The sequence below is a fragment of the Tursiops truncatus genome, chromosome 20, assembly GCF_011762595.2.
Source record: "Tursiops truncatus isolate mTurTru1 chromosome 20, mTurTru1.mat.Y, whole genome shotgun sequence".
Classification (NCBI taxonomy): Eukaryota; Metazoa; Chordata; class Mammalia; order Artiodactyla; family Delphinidae; genus Tursiops; species Tursiops truncatus.
In genome coordinates, this window is record NC_047053.1 from 42,083,782 (window position 1) to 42,098,768 (window position 14,987).

The 14,987-nt window shown below is 50.8% G+C and overlaps 1 long non-coding RNA gene across 1 annotated transcript; it reads left to right on the forward strand.

The window, feature by feature from the left end:
- The first annotated feature begins 10 nt into the window (after positions 1 to 10).
- On the forward strand, positions 11 to 3,641 carry LOC141277342 (uncharacterized). Its single transcript, XR_012328575.1, has 3 exons — positions 11 to 127; positions 1,128 to 1,223; positions 1,594 to 3,641. It is a non-coding gene; the product is annotated as an uncharacterized lncRNA (long non-coding RNA).
- The last annotated feature ends 11,346 nt before the right edge of the window (positions 3,642 to 14,987 follow it).

Below are 14,987 nucleotides of genomic sequence, written 5' to 3' on the forward strand. Positions count from 1 at the left end.
CTCCCCATTTGGGCAGGGGAAAGGAGAGAGAGAGCGTGAGAGGACTTGCCTGAGGCTGGAGAAGGGAAGAGATCGGATGCAGAATGAGGAAGCTGACCACTCTCCTGATTCCACGAGTCTATCCTAGGTGAGTCCAGGTGCCTGTCTGGAAGCCTTGGCCATTCCTATTTCATCTTGGAGAAGTAGCAGCTATTTTTCCTTTTTCCCCCTCTCTCCCAAGTTTAAATTTATTTATTTACACCTTTCAGTCTTGAGATCATTGTACCTTCACATGCAATTGTAAGAATTAATACAGAGGAATCCCACGTGCCCTTTGCTCAGTTCTCCCCAATGGTAACATCTTGCAAAAGCATACAAGAATATCACAACCAGGATACTGACATTGCTACAGGCAAGACACTGAACATCTCCATCACCACGAGGATCTTCATGTTGTTATTTTATAGCCACATCTACTTCCCTTTCCACCCTACTCTCTCTTTAATGGGTGTCAACCACTATTCTGTATCCATCTCTATAATTTTGTCATTTCAAGAATGTTATATAAATGGAATCATACAGTGTGTAACCTTTGGGGATTGGCTTTTTTTCACTGAGCATAATTCTCTAGAGATTCATCCAGGTTGTTGTGTGTATCAATAGTTCATTCCTTTTGATTGCCTAGTATTTCATGGTAGGATATGCCACAGTTTAACCATTTCCCTTTGAAGGACAACTAGGTGGTTTCCAGTTTGGGGCTATTATAATTAAAGTTGCTGTGAACATTTGTGTACCCATTTTTGTGTGAACATGTCTTCATTTCTCTATGCAAAGGAGCTGGGACTAATTATTCCAAAATGATTTTTTTAATTACATATATACAATACACATTATTTGCATTGGATATATTATTTATATTACGCAATTATTTTGGAAGAATTTTAGATTTACAGGAAAGTTGCAAGGATAATATAAACAGTTCCCTTATGCCCCTCATTCAATTTCCCCAAATATTAACACCTTCCATTACCATGATACTTTGTCACAACAAAGAAATGACATTGGTACACTACTGTTAGTAGTATTTGGATTTAGTATTTATTTGGATTTCACCAGGTTTTCCACTCATATCCTTCTTTCTGTTCCAGGAGCCAATCTTGGATCCCGTACTGCATTCAGTCATGGTTTAGTTTTATGGTTTTTGCACTAAGGCCTCAGGGATGTGGCAGAAAGCTACTGTGGAGGTGAGGTGGGGAGATGAGGGAGGCTGTAAAAAAAAACTATGGTATAATTTACATCCGGTAAAATTCAGCCTTTATAGTGTACATGTCTTTGAGTCTTGATAAATGCACACAATCATGTAATCATCACCACAATCATGACACAGAACATTTCCATCACCCCCCAAAATTCCCACCTGCCCCTTCATAGTCAACCCTTCCCCCATCTTCAGCCCAGACAATCACTGATCCATCCCTACAGTTTTGCCTTTTCCAGAAAGTCACATAAATAGACTCACACGACATGTAGTTTTTTGGGGTCTGGTTTCTTTCACTTAGTAAGATGCACTTGAGATTCATCCATGTTGTTGCGTGAATCAAAACTTCATTTCAGGACTTCCCTGGTGGTCCAGTGGTGAAGACTTCACCTTCCAACTCAAGGGGTGCAGGTTCAATCCCTGGTCGGGGAGCTAAGATCCCACACGCCTCGCCGCCAAAAAACCAAAAACATAAAAGAGAAGCAATATTGTAATGAATTCAATAAAGACTTTAAAGCTGGTCCACATGAAAAAAAAATCTTAAGAAAAAAAAAAGACTTCATTTCTTTTTACTGCTGAGTATGGGTATCCCATTGCATGGATATGCCAGTTTGCTTATCCATTTACCAGTTGAAAGATCTTTGGGGGGCTTTTTGATGATTATGAATAACGTCTCTATAAACATTCATGCACAGCTTTTTGTATGTATATAATTTTCATTTCCCTTGGGTAAATACCTATGAGTTGGATCGCTGGGTTGTATGGTGAGCGTATGTTTAACTTCATAAGAAACTGACAAATTGTTTTCAAAAGTGGCTGCACCATTTTGCATTCCCCAAAAGCAACGCATGTGAGTTCCAGTTGCTTCACTCAGCCAGGCTTTGGTATTGTCCAGTTATTATTGTTGTTGTTGTTATTTTAGCCATTCTTTTTGATGTGAGTCAAGAATTTTATAGCCCTTCTTTCTGTCTCTGCTGCCCCCCTCTCCCCGCCATGGGTACCAGAGAGGAGGGGGTGTGGTCACAATCCGGAGAATGCAATTATTTTGGAAGAATTTTGGATTTACAGAAAAGTTGCAAGGATAATATAAACAGTTCCCAGAGCCAGAGAAACAGAGGACTGGCTCTCAGAATTCCCCTGGACACTAGAAAGTTCAGGACTGCAGTTTTTAGGAAGGCATGACCATCAGCAAGTATGTCAAGGAGAATCAGGACAAGGGCTAAGGTGGGAGGGGCACTAGGGCACAAGGCTGGCAGTGAAGGGCCTGGGAGCATCAGTACAGAGTGGCAGGACCTGGAAGACCTAGCCTGTCCACTCAGGGCTTGCTGGTAGAGGGAAAGGGTCTCCTGGGGCCCAGGGTAGGCCCCACAGTCTCAGCACCCTCCCACTGCCCTCCGAGCCTCCCAACCATTTCCTACAGAGAGAACTGAAATCTCCTGGGATCCCAACCGGCTTGAGAGGGAGAGGGAGGGAGCCTGGGAACCAGAAGCCTGGCTTGGGGCCCAGTTGTGTGACACCTGAATCTTGGGGAAGGTGGCTGAGGGGCCAGGCCACTGGAGCCTCCCAGGACAGCTGGGGACAGGGAGGGGCAGCTCAAGTTTCATCACTGCTTGGTGTGTTACCTGGGCCCTGACTGGGCAACAGAATAATGCCAGGTCCTGGCCCCTGAGGGGTGATACCTTTCACCAAGAAACTGCCGTCCTTCCACGCTCCACAGGGACTAATCTGGCCCCGACTTTGGGTCCTGTGGCCTAGAAGTAAAGAGACCAGATTTAAGTCAGGTCCCAGGACATGAGCCTAGACACTCAGCTCTGGAGGGGATATGTGGGGTGTATACGCGCCTCTGTGCCACATGTGTCTGCAGCATGCAGAGGGTGTCATGTGGGGGATGAGTAGCCTCCAAATATTTGCTTTCGGTTTATTAGCTGTGTGACCTTGGACAAGCAACTTCACCTCTTTGGGTCTAGGTTTCCCTAACTATTGACTCAAAGGTTTGGTGATTTTCAAATTTCACTGAATATCAGCGTCACCTGGGGTTTTTAAATTAACTACAGATTTCTGGGCTCCACCACAGACTTAATGACTCAGCATCTCTGGGTGTTTAACAGGTTCCTCAGGTGGGTTTTTCTGTGGCCAGCGAGGCACTGATATCTCTAGAAGCACAGCCCAGTAGTCCAGTAAGTTCAGCCTCGGGCAACCTCTGTCGAGAAAAAAAAAAAAAAAATGGTCATGAAGAACCTAGGGGCAGGACGGCAATAAAGACGCAGACCTACTAGAGAATGGACTTGAGGACACGGGGAGGGGGAAGGGTAAGCTGGGACGAAGTGAGAGAGTGGCATGGACATATATACAGTACCAAATGTAAAATAGATAGCTAGTGGGAAGCAACCGCACAGCACAGGGAGATCAGCTCGGTGCTTTGTGACCCCCTAGAGGGGTGGGATAGGGAGGGTGGGAGGGAGGGAGACGCAAGAGGGAAGAGATATGGGGACATATGTATATGTATAACTGATTTACTTTGTTGTAAAGCAGAAACTAACACACCATTGTAAAGCAATTATACTCCAATAAAGATGTTAAAAAAAAAGACGTTGTTATGGAGGCCGGTCCAGAGAGAGAGAGGAGCCAGAGAAGGGGAGCCAATCAGAAACCAGGAAGGAGGAGGAGCCAGAGGGGGAGCCAATCAGAGACCAGGAAGGAGGAGGAGCCAGAGGGGGAGCCAGTCAGGAGAAGCAGATGCTTCAGGACTGGGTTTTGATGGGGAAGGAAGGTTTAGTCTGTATAAGAGAGACAGCTGGGCTGGGAGCCCAGGAAGAGAAGTTTCTGAGAAGAGACGTCAAAGTAGTTTGGCTGTTACTGTCTGGGTGTGGCTTCTCGCATCACGAGACAGTAAGAAGGGGACCACCTCTGGGTTTCAGGAGGAGAAGGACAGGGAAGGGCGGGCAAAGGGGCACCTTCCTTGTCTGCTTGGAGACTCTGAGCAAGTCTAGGAGAAGCTGCCTCTGCCTGGAAGGACACTGTAAACCCTGCAAACCCCGAATAACTCCTGGGGCATAAATGGCTGCTTGGACCCTGGCCAGGCCACCCCCTCTGTACCTGACTCGGTTTGGAGGGCCCAAGAGTCCTGGTTTGCTGCTTCCTGGCTCTGTGACTATGGGCAAGTCCCTGAAGCTTTCTGACTCCGTTGCCTCATGTGTAAAATGGGGATAATAATTACAACTGCCCTACCCCTCCTGGCATTACTGCGGGCATCGCCTACGATGAGGGAGGTAGTAGCGCTGTGGGACCGGCAGCGTGGGAGTGGGCACTATTGGAACCCTGGGAAGGAAAGGATTGGCCTCGCTCCTGTGCCCCGTAGTTGGAATGTCCGTGCTTAAAATAAAGTCACACAGGCCAACTCCTTGTAAATTGTTATACGGTTACAGATCATCTCCCCTTTGATGCCCCACTTTCAGGGGTAACAATTACTATATGAATTTGGTGTGATCCTTCCACTTAAAAATATTTGGGCCCATGGAAAATATACAGTATTTTGTGAGTGTGTGTGTGTGTGTGTGGTTCATTTCACATAAAGAGTGTCACAATGTCGTATCATTCAGCAAAATGCTTCTTTTAACTCAAGATTTTATGTCTGAGATCTAATTAGGTCACATCCTTTTATCCGACGTGTAGCATTTCACTGCGTTTCTCTCCCACATGCTGTTTGGCCTGATCTCAGAGCTTTCTTGTGCCTTTTCTTGTCTCAGGGCAGCCAGATGGGCTGCCTTTAGCCAAGCCCAGCAGGGTCAGTAAGAAGCCGGAGGCTGTCGAGGAAGCCTGAGGGTGAGTCGTCACCTCCGAGCCTGGAGGGAGCATCCTCTGTGCCTGACCCTGCTGGTTCATCCACAGCCAACGGGAAGGAGAGCGAGAGTGAGCCAGAGAGAGAGAAAGAGAGAGGGAGGGAAATAGAGCTGAGGCCCCTGCTGCCAGAGAAGACCTTGGGTGGCCATCCTCCCATTGTAATAGCACTGCCCCCTACCCCTTCAGACGAAGGTCAGGGACCTTTGTCCGGAATCAGGGCAGGGGACATACTTTGTGAGGCCCAGTGCAACATAAAAATGCAGGACACCTGTTTAAAAAGTATGAAGACTGCATTGACCCAAAGGCAGCCTCCTTCTAAGTGTGGAGCCCTGTGTGACCCTATGGAAGTGCTGCCTGAAACCGTCCCCCGGGGTGTTGGGAAGAGGGAAATTACTGTCATTTCTGAAGTGCTCGGGGACTTTGAGCACGATCACACGGAACCATGGCGGTCACTGCTCCGAACAGGTTGGGAAGAAGCTCTGATTTGCTGGAACAAATAGACGCCTCAACAACAAAGAGGCCTCCATCCCTGGGACGGAGGCTGGGGAGCAGAGAGGGTGCAGAGCCAGCTGGTAAGTCAGAAGGCCCGGGCACAGATCCTCCCTCTGTCCCTGTTGCGCTGAATGACTGTGGGTTTGTTGCTCAGCTTCTCTGTGCCTCAGTTTCTCTATCTGTGATATGGTGTCAATTAGGCAGGATTGCTTTGAGGATTAATCCTAACACTCTACCGAGAGCCTTAGAAGAGTGCCCGGCATGTGGTGAGTACCCAGTCAGTGTTAGGCACTCTTTCCTAGAAAAACAGAATTGGGGGTGGGGTGGACAAAGACGGAGGGAGCCCTGGATCTGGAGTGAGGAGCCCTGGGTTCCACCCTCAGCTCTACTACTGACCACTGTTGACCAAAGGCAGGCCACCCTCCCTTCTGAGTCTCACTAAAATCCAAGGGTGTGTGTGTGTGTGTGTGTGTGTGTGTAGCGGCGTGACATGTCCCTTCCAGCTTTATCGTTCTGTTTCCAAGGGAGCCTACCCCTCCCTCTCATTGGCTTATTCAGTTATTTATTTTTCTTCTAGATTTAAGAAGTTCTTCCTCTTATCTGACTGCAAATCTTTCTGCTTTGGTTAAAGTCCGTTTCTCCTTGTTCTGCCCTTCATGTGAAAACAACTGGTCAGTGACCCATTTTATAGACTAAGAAACTGAGGCACATGAGCCATCTGCTCTCCAGATGGAATAATCCCAGTCCCTGTCTTTGATTTCTCCTTTCATTGGCCCTTCACTGCATCCCCTCCCCAGGAACCTCCACCTCGTCCCACATTTAGAGACGCACACAGGTCGCTCCTGTGAGCCAGGCACCGAGCTACATCCCTCCCTGCGTCTTCCTGTTCAGTCCCTCATCTGTAAGGAAGCAGATCTTGTTCTCATGTTTATAGCTAGAGAAGCAGGCTCCCGGAGCCTGGACTGAGAGGGTCCTTTGTGGATGACTTCTAAGACCCCCTAATGCTGTGAGGCTGAGCCCCGTCCTGTGGGGCCCATCCTTCCCTGGAGAAAGTCTTCCCCTCAGCAGTCATGATGGAAGTTGTCCCTGCTAAACCCACCCTTGGGCATGCGCAGCTCTGGGCATGCCAGCTGCAGCTGTGGCCCCCTCGCTGACACTCAGGAAGACCCATGAGAATGCAGACATCTGTGAGAGACCTTGTCGGGGGAAATCCTCAAATCCGGGCTTCTCTCCACAAACCAGGTCAGGGCCCCCATCAGCTCCAGCTCTATTACAATGCAGTTTGAATATTTATTGGTGGGGATTGTTTAACGTACATCTGCCCCTAAAATACAACTCCTGGTTGTATTGGGTCGGGGGCTTGGCTCGTTCACAGATGCCTGGCATGTGGAAGTGCTCAGTAAGTGTTCCACGGGTGAGCAAGCGATCCACTGTGATTTCTTTAAACTTCTGGTAAGTGTTGGCTTTTCACTCTTACTAACAAACTCCTAGAGGCACAGCTCTGACAGGATCCCTACAACCTCATACCAATTTAGAAAAGCGCTGTTTCTGTATCACGTTGTGATGATACATTCATTCGGTCAGTAGGTACTAAGCACCTACTAAGAGCCGGGGCCCCGGGGAGAGAGCAGGAAACTAGCCAGTGTCCCGGACCACATGGAGGTCACATCCTAGTGGGGAGACTTTTAAAAAGCAAACACCACTCACGGCTACGCGATAGGGTTAGGCAATGCTTTATGCTATGGAGAAAAATCAAACTGGGAAAGAAGACAGGAGAGGGGTGGGGTGGATGGGGTCCTATTTTAGACCGAAGGGTCCGTGAAACCCTGCAGAAGAGCTGGTATTTGAATCAAAGCTGCCACTGAGAGCGAATCAGGGGATTTGGAGCCTCCCAGGTGGCCAGGAGGATTCCAAAAGAATTCCTTGAAGTCTCAGGCTCCTGCATGAGCCAGTGGGGACACACTGCTCACCATCAAAGTGAATTAGAAACTCATCCGGCTCAGAGCCTGTGCCAGAGTCATCCAGACAGCAGTGGCCTCTTTCAAAGAAAAGAGTTTACCGAAAAAGAGGGCAGCATGGCATCCTGATGAGGACCGGGGGCTTTAGAGTGTTAGGCAGAAACATGTTGAAATCCCAGCTCCAACAAGATTGTTTCATGTCTTAATCACCCTGTGCCTCGATTTCTTCATCTGCGAATGGGGCTAACAATAGTGTCCCCCACCACAGGGTTGCTTGTTCAGAGAACTAACCTGGGTAAAGCGCTTAGCATTCTCTTCGCTCCCGGTGAGACTCTTCTCACTCATTCATTCCACAATTCTCCCACCTCCTAGTTGCCAGGTACTAGGTACTAGGCTACCCAGAGGAGAGACACCTGAGCTGTCCAAAGGTGGGACAGAGGGAACACCCATCCAAGAGGCAGAGCCCTGGGCTTTAGGCTGCCATTCCTACCTGAATGAACTTGGCCACGTTGCTTTGTCTCATTGGGCCTTAGTTTCCCCGACTTGGCAATCACTAGGTAGTCAGTGGTGGGGCCTGCCACCTCCAAGGACCCACCCCATTGGCCAAGGCCCCTCATGGGGACGTGGAGGGAGCAGCCTACACGGGGGGCAGAGGGTCCGAACATACCTTCACAGGAATAGGGCATCTGGGGCGTGTTCAGCAGCACTGAAGGTGTCGGGAGTTTCGAGGGAGGCTCCTGAAGGAGAAAGCCACCCGGGGAGGTAGCCGGCGGGGTCAGATTGAGGAGGAGGACCTCAAGGGGGAGAAGGGACTTGTCTCATTTCTTCCCAAGTCCTGTTTTCCCTTCTGGTTCTGGGAGTACTTATCAAGCGTATTTGGGGGCTCCCACACTTTGGGCATGCCCTCTCCTCCTTTCCAGCCCCCTCTCCTCGGAGTGCCTCATTCCCTGGTACTGTTCCCTTCTAATTCCTCCTCCTTCCCTCCACATCAAAACTTACCCATCCTGTGTACCTCTCCCTCAGGGCTATGGGGAACTAGGCTCTAAATAGTGTTCATTCACTTATTCAAAAATCTTCCCACGAGTTTTGTGCCAGGAACTCTTTGGGCACTGATAACATAGTAGTGAACAAAACGAACAAAACCCCTGCCCTCTGGGAGCTTGCATTCTAAAAAGTTAAGGGACAATAATGATGTAGTGCAGCATCTTGTTAAAATTCGGTCTCATTCAGTAGCTCTGGGGTGGGGCCTGAGAGTGGTCCAGTGTTGCTGGACCACAATTTGAGTGGCAAGGGTTTATGTGTTATCCCTTGCAGGGGGATTAAAAACTGGAAGAGAACTCCCTGAGATGAAATGATGGCGTTCTCCCTGGAAGAGAATTCCCTTATCCAAAGGAATGGCTATCTAATAGTGGAGCCCTGGATTTGTATAAGTGGTGGTAGGCAGGTACCTGAGGACATATGGCGGCCATTGGCCTGACCTTATGGGTGGCTGCTTTCTTTGCCTGTGTAAAAGGTTGGCTCAGCTTTCCAGCTCTGGCTCTTTAGGTCCCCACTGCTCTTGTTCAGCGAGGTTGTGGGTGAGAACATCTGGAAGGGATTCCCTGGAACTGGAGGGAATTTCCAGGCAAATGAGGCTCTGTCACCCCAGCTGGGAACACCCACCCCTGCCATCTGCTCCAGACATCATTACAGAGTCTGTGTGAGAGGAATCTGGCCGTTTCCATCTCCTCCAAGGGAACATGCGTGTCCTGCCTGGGGCACATCAGCAGACTGCCCCTGCTGCTGCTGCGGCCCTGCTGGGAGCCCGGGTTCCTGAGCGCATGAAGCAGGTCCCTTTCCTTTCTCCCTTTCTCTGCAGGGAAGTAAGGTGCCTTGGAATTCCAGAGATCCTCTGTCTTTCCAAGAATAGTGATGGAGGGAGAGGCTGCCCTGGTTGTCAGAAGCAGTGCCGTCAGGCCAGAATTTTCTCATCCTCACGAGGCAATATTGGTCCAATACCCTCTGTGCTCTGCCTTATGCGACACCTCGGTAATACCCACTTCTGTGTGCGGGTGGCCCTGTGTAGCAGGGGCTTTACAGCTTGACCTCATTTGATCTGCTGGAAGCTCTGTGCAACTGTTCTTATTCTCACCTTCATACAGATAGGGACGTGGCAGCTCAGAGAGATCAGGTTACCCACAGGAAGCGGCAGAGCCAAGATGTGAACCCAAAGGCATCCAATGCCAAGGCCCAGGGTTAACCCCTCGGCCGTATTGCCTCCCTACATGTTCCGAGAGCAGGTGCCGCCCAAGAGGGACAGCAGGGCTGGGTGGGAACTCACCGAGCTGAGAGTCTAGCCTCTCCCTCTCCTCCAGCCCCGCGGGCAGCTCCTTGCCCAGGGCTATGGGTGGCTGTATCCGCCACATTTGTCACACGCATCTGCAAGCGACGAGGCAGCACTTGCTAATGAGAGTGACAAATGACTGTCATCAAGCCCGGGAGTCACTCAGCACCAGAGATGGAGCTCCAATTGTGACGTCCTCATTAACAGCACATATTAGAGCAGAACGCCTAACCCAAACCAGGAGGCCCAGGTACGCATCCGGGAACTCCCAGGGGACTCCAGGGACGCTTGCCCGGTCACAGGGCAGCAGGGTGGGGGAGCCGGGGCTTGGGGTCTGCTCTCATGGAGGGGGTCTGAGACTGCAGTGTCTCTACCCTCCATCCCCAAGCCCCACCGCCATCAGAGGATATGGGGGGCAGTGAGTACCATATTGATGCTAAAGTTGTTATTTTCTTATATTCCCCTCCCACCACCACCACTGTCTTCCACTCCTTCCTCCTAGCATGGATGCCCCTGGCCCGGGAGCCCTGTGCTGAGCCGGCAGGTGGATTAACAAGCCTCGATGTGTAGAACTTGTGCCCGACCACGGTGAAACAGAACCTCCTGCCCCTCCCAGCTGGCTGGGACCATAAGACTAAACAGGCAACACGATCGCTCTGTCTTCACCTGCTCCGCTGCCCTCTTTGTCTGCCGTGCCCTCAACTTTAAACCCGAGCCGGGCAAGTGTGATCAGGGAGAGAGGGCTCCGTGACCACGATTGGCCGGAGATTAGGGGCCCCTGAGGAAGGGCCTTTGTCTCTGTATTTTGGTTTCACAGCTTGGGGAGATGGGAGATAGAGTGCATTCCCTTGAGCAGACTGGCTGTGAAGGTTCTATAGAAGCCAGGCAGCCTCTTGCCTATAAATGGAGGACAGACATTGTCATTTTATGGGGCTGAATCATCTCCCCTGTGGGGGAGGGAAAAGAAGACAGGCCTAAACTCCCCCCTCCGAATGAGGCAGCTGTTGGGGTAGGGAACAGGGTCTCGAGATGCTTGGAGATGGGTCCTGGCAGTGGACTGGCTGTGTGTCTCCAGGCCGGTGAGCCACCTCTCTGGGCCTCAGATCCCAGAGGGAGGAAGGAGGGAGTGATTTCGGAAGATGAGGGTGCAGGGTGTTGGTGACAGACGTAAGAGTGACTGGGGAGGTGGCTGCAGGTTGGAGGGAAGAAGGAAGGGGGGCTGGGAAGTAGGTGGCAGGAGAGACAGGACAGGCTCAAGTGTGCTGTTCGCAGAGACTGGAGGGCCCCCTTCCACTGGCCTCCTCCTCTATCTCCTGCTTCTTCCTCATAGCCTGGGTGCTGCCGGGCTGAGTTGGCAGATGGGTTGAGTACAGGACTTGTGCCAACCACTGTGAAACAGACGCCACAGGCCTCCAAAATCCTGCCCATCTCCCTGCCCCCTCCAGCCCTCCCCCACCCCACAAGGGGGGCTACTCAACCTCCATCTGCAGGGTTGCCCCCTCTCCAGGCTTTGCTTCTGACCCTGTTCCCAGATTGAGGGTCAGAGGGTCCATAGATTCAAAATCAAGTCACCTCTTACCTTCTTTTTTCCATTGAAACCTGACCTTCATCCTGGGCCTGGTTCCAGGCATGGGTTTGGATCCCAGCTCTACAGCCTTTAGGTCTACAACTACCTTCTGCCCTGAGTCCCATCTCCCTCTTTTGTAAAATTATTATAATAATAATGCCTCCCTCCTAGGGCTCTTGAAGGATTAAATGAGAAAACCGGAGGTCCCAGCAAAACGCCCAGACACGGTAGGAGTTCCTCTCCCTCACCTCTCCTGATCAGCTCCTTGGGTTATGTGGCTAAGTGTGCTTGTTTACAAAGGCCTGGCCAGGCAGTGCACAGCTAAGGTGCACGGAGAGGTTCCCCGCTGCCGCTGTCAGCAATAAGGGTGAGGGCGTGCCACGGGCTGTCACGTACTGACTGCTGTAGACGGCCAGACCCATGCCCTGCAAAACTGTAATCCTCACATCAAGCTCTCAAGGAGGGTTTTATTATCCCTGCTTTGGAGATGAGGAAACAGAAGTTCTATCTTCTTAAACACCCTGCCCAGGTCCCAGGGCTAGTGAGAGGTGGAGCCTGGATTCGAATCCAGCCCCCATTTCCAAGCTGGCTGAGCTCTCTCCATCACCTCACTCTGTGAGACAGTGTCACTCAAGCGATGGGTGGCTGAAGGCTGATGGGCCCAGGTGAGGAACGTCGATGGTAGAAGCAAAGTACCCCAATGTCAAGGCCAGGGCTGTGAGGAATGCCCAGGTGAACAGAGACCAAGGGCAGGGCAAAGGGCCCCTGGAACCCAAGATCAGATCCTGAACTGGATCAGAAAACAAGCAGACAGAAACCCAAGCAAAACAACACCTGGGGACACAGCCGTGACCGTGGGAGCAAAGAAGCATGGGGAGGCCTCTGTGGTGGGCCGTGGTGGTCAGTGGGCGCTCAGGGTGGGGGCTTATGCGATTCCTTCTAGACACATTTGTCCAATCTGACAGCGGCCAGCAGGAAAAACTATTTAATCTACAAAAGCCCCGTGTATAGATATGACCCACCAGTGTTTCAGGGAGCCCCCAATCTCTTCGTGTTTCCAAACAAAGCTATTTCTCCCAGAATCCCACAAAATGGCCAGGCACTTGGGCAGACTCGCCCAAGGTCAAAGACACTATTCCAGGTATGAATTTGATTGTTAACCAGGTGGTGCTCGAAGAGGCTCAGAAATCAAGGTGGGAGGGCTTCCCTGGTGGCGCAGTGGTTGAGAGTCCGCCTGCCGATGCAGGGGACACGGGTTCGTGTCCCGGTCTGGGAAGATCCCACATGCCACGGAGCAGCTGGGCCCGTGAGCCATGGCCACTGAGCCTGCGTGTCCGGAGCCTGTGCTCTGCAACGGGAGAGGCCACAACAGTGAGAGGCCCACATACCGCAAAAAAAAAAAAAAAAAAGAAATCAAGGTGAGAAAAACTCCCTGGTTGTTATTACTCAGTACAGCCCGGGAGGAAGAAAGGGCTCTTTGTGGAGCAATGAAAGGGATCCACATAGAGGCAAGCCCCTGCCCTCCTGAGCAGAAATCATCTTTTCCATCACCAGCTTCTGCTGTGCACAGCCCAACCTCATTGTTCCCCTGCATTCCGCCAGGGGCGAGAAGAATACAGTTGGATAACATTGCTTTCTCAGTGCAAGTGCAGGTATTTCTACACAAGGACCTGAATGTAGATCTATTCTAGCCATCTAAATATTATTGAGAAATATTCTAACAAATAATTTCTTTAAAGGTACTGCTGTTCCCCTCCACTCTTTTTGTTGTTTATCTTTTTTTTTTTTTTCTCCTCCAGGCAAGGGTATAATTCTCCACCACAATTTGCATTATAAAGCCACAACAACATTGAATTGAAATGTAGCAGTGGAGGCCTGGTAGGCAGAGGTGGCATGTGGCAAGAGCATAAATCCAGGTGGCCACCAGCACACACGGCTCCTCCAGACCTGGCCTGCCATGGTCACGGTCACGCCCCCCCACCCCCACCCCGCTCCCTGGTCGTTCTCCTCCTCCTCTGTCCACCCCAACCCTCTGTCCATCCCACCACTCTGTCCTCCTCCTCTCTCTGTCTCAGCACCACAGCTATGGTGGTGAGTCAAGGAGACCTCTTTCCACTCTGGGGGTGGTGGGGCAGGATACTTAATAAGGATGTTTCTGGGAGCGCTGTGTGGCGGGCGGTATAAGGCTGATGGGACCAGTTGAGGAGCACTGATTTGGGAAGGGGAGCACCCAAATAGTCAAGGCCAGGGCTGCAAGGCAATAAAAGAGGCATCTCGACTCCTTGAGGGCTTATGTTCTGGCTAAGCAGGTAAGACGAGCTTTTCAATGTGTCACTGAGGCTGTGGCCTCCGTGCAGAAGGCAGTGACAGTAAGAGAAGATTGTTGGGCTGATGAATGTGGGCGAGCTGGTAAGACACACAGCTGCCCTACCGCGGTGGGTGGGCCTGGTGGTGGGTAGCTTGTCCCCAAGGTGGCTGCCGCCTACACCCTCCTTTTCTATGGATATGTGCCATTCTCCCATCTGCGCCTCTTGAATCTGAGCTCTCCTTAGTGATTTGCTTGACCTGTAAAATGTGGCAGAAACGACGCTCAGGATTTCTAACCAAGATACCAAGAATCTTGCAGCTCCTGTCTGAGCCTCTAGGGACTTGCAGCCTTAAGCTGCTGTGAAAGACCAGTTTCCCTGAGGCTGCCATGCAGTGAGGAAGTCCAAGGTGCCACGTGGAGAGACTGAGCCAGGCCACCTCCATGGGTTCCAGCTCCCAGCCCTCTGAGTCACCTGAACTGCAGCCATGAACACCCTGGAGCAGCGATGAACCATTCCCTCTGTGCCCTGTCCAGCTGTCTAAATTCCTGACCCACAGAACTGTGAGACCTGATAACCATAAATTGTTTCTTCAAGCCACTGGATTTTTGGATTGTGTGTCATGCATCAGTAAATAAGAACCTGGGCAGGGGGTATGTGTGTAAGTGCCAAGTATGTCTGTCGACCCAACCATCCCTCTGTAAGACAGTACCCAGGACTTCCCTAGTGGTCCAGTGGCTAAGACTCTGCATTCCCAATGCAGGGGCCCAGGTTCCATCCCTGGTCGGGGAACTAGATCCCATGTGCCACAACTAAGAGTTCACGTGCCGCAACTAAAAAAAGATCCCGTGTGCCACAACTAAGACCCAGTGCAGCCAAATAAGTAAATAAATAAAATATTTAAAAAAAAAAAAAAAGACTGTACCCATCTCCTCTGCTCCCCCAGACCTCCACCGCCATGGCCCTCATAAGCCTTGGAACTCCCACCCCCAGGACCAATCCCGATTCCTACCAAATTTCCTTCTAGAAGCCCAGTTTGAGAATTAATTTGCTGCTTGGGGAAGAGGTAGGAAACACTGGGGGAATGGCAAAGATTCCGTGTGGCCTGTCTCTAAGGTAGTCCTGATGGACTGGCCGGTGGGACGGGAAGCAGTGGGAGTCTCGTGTGCACAGTGGCTATGTGATTCCTCGATGGAAATGATTCCTCAAATGAAAGCTCGTTCTTGCCTCCCCTCCAGAACTCCTGTCCAGTGTTTCCAGCCCT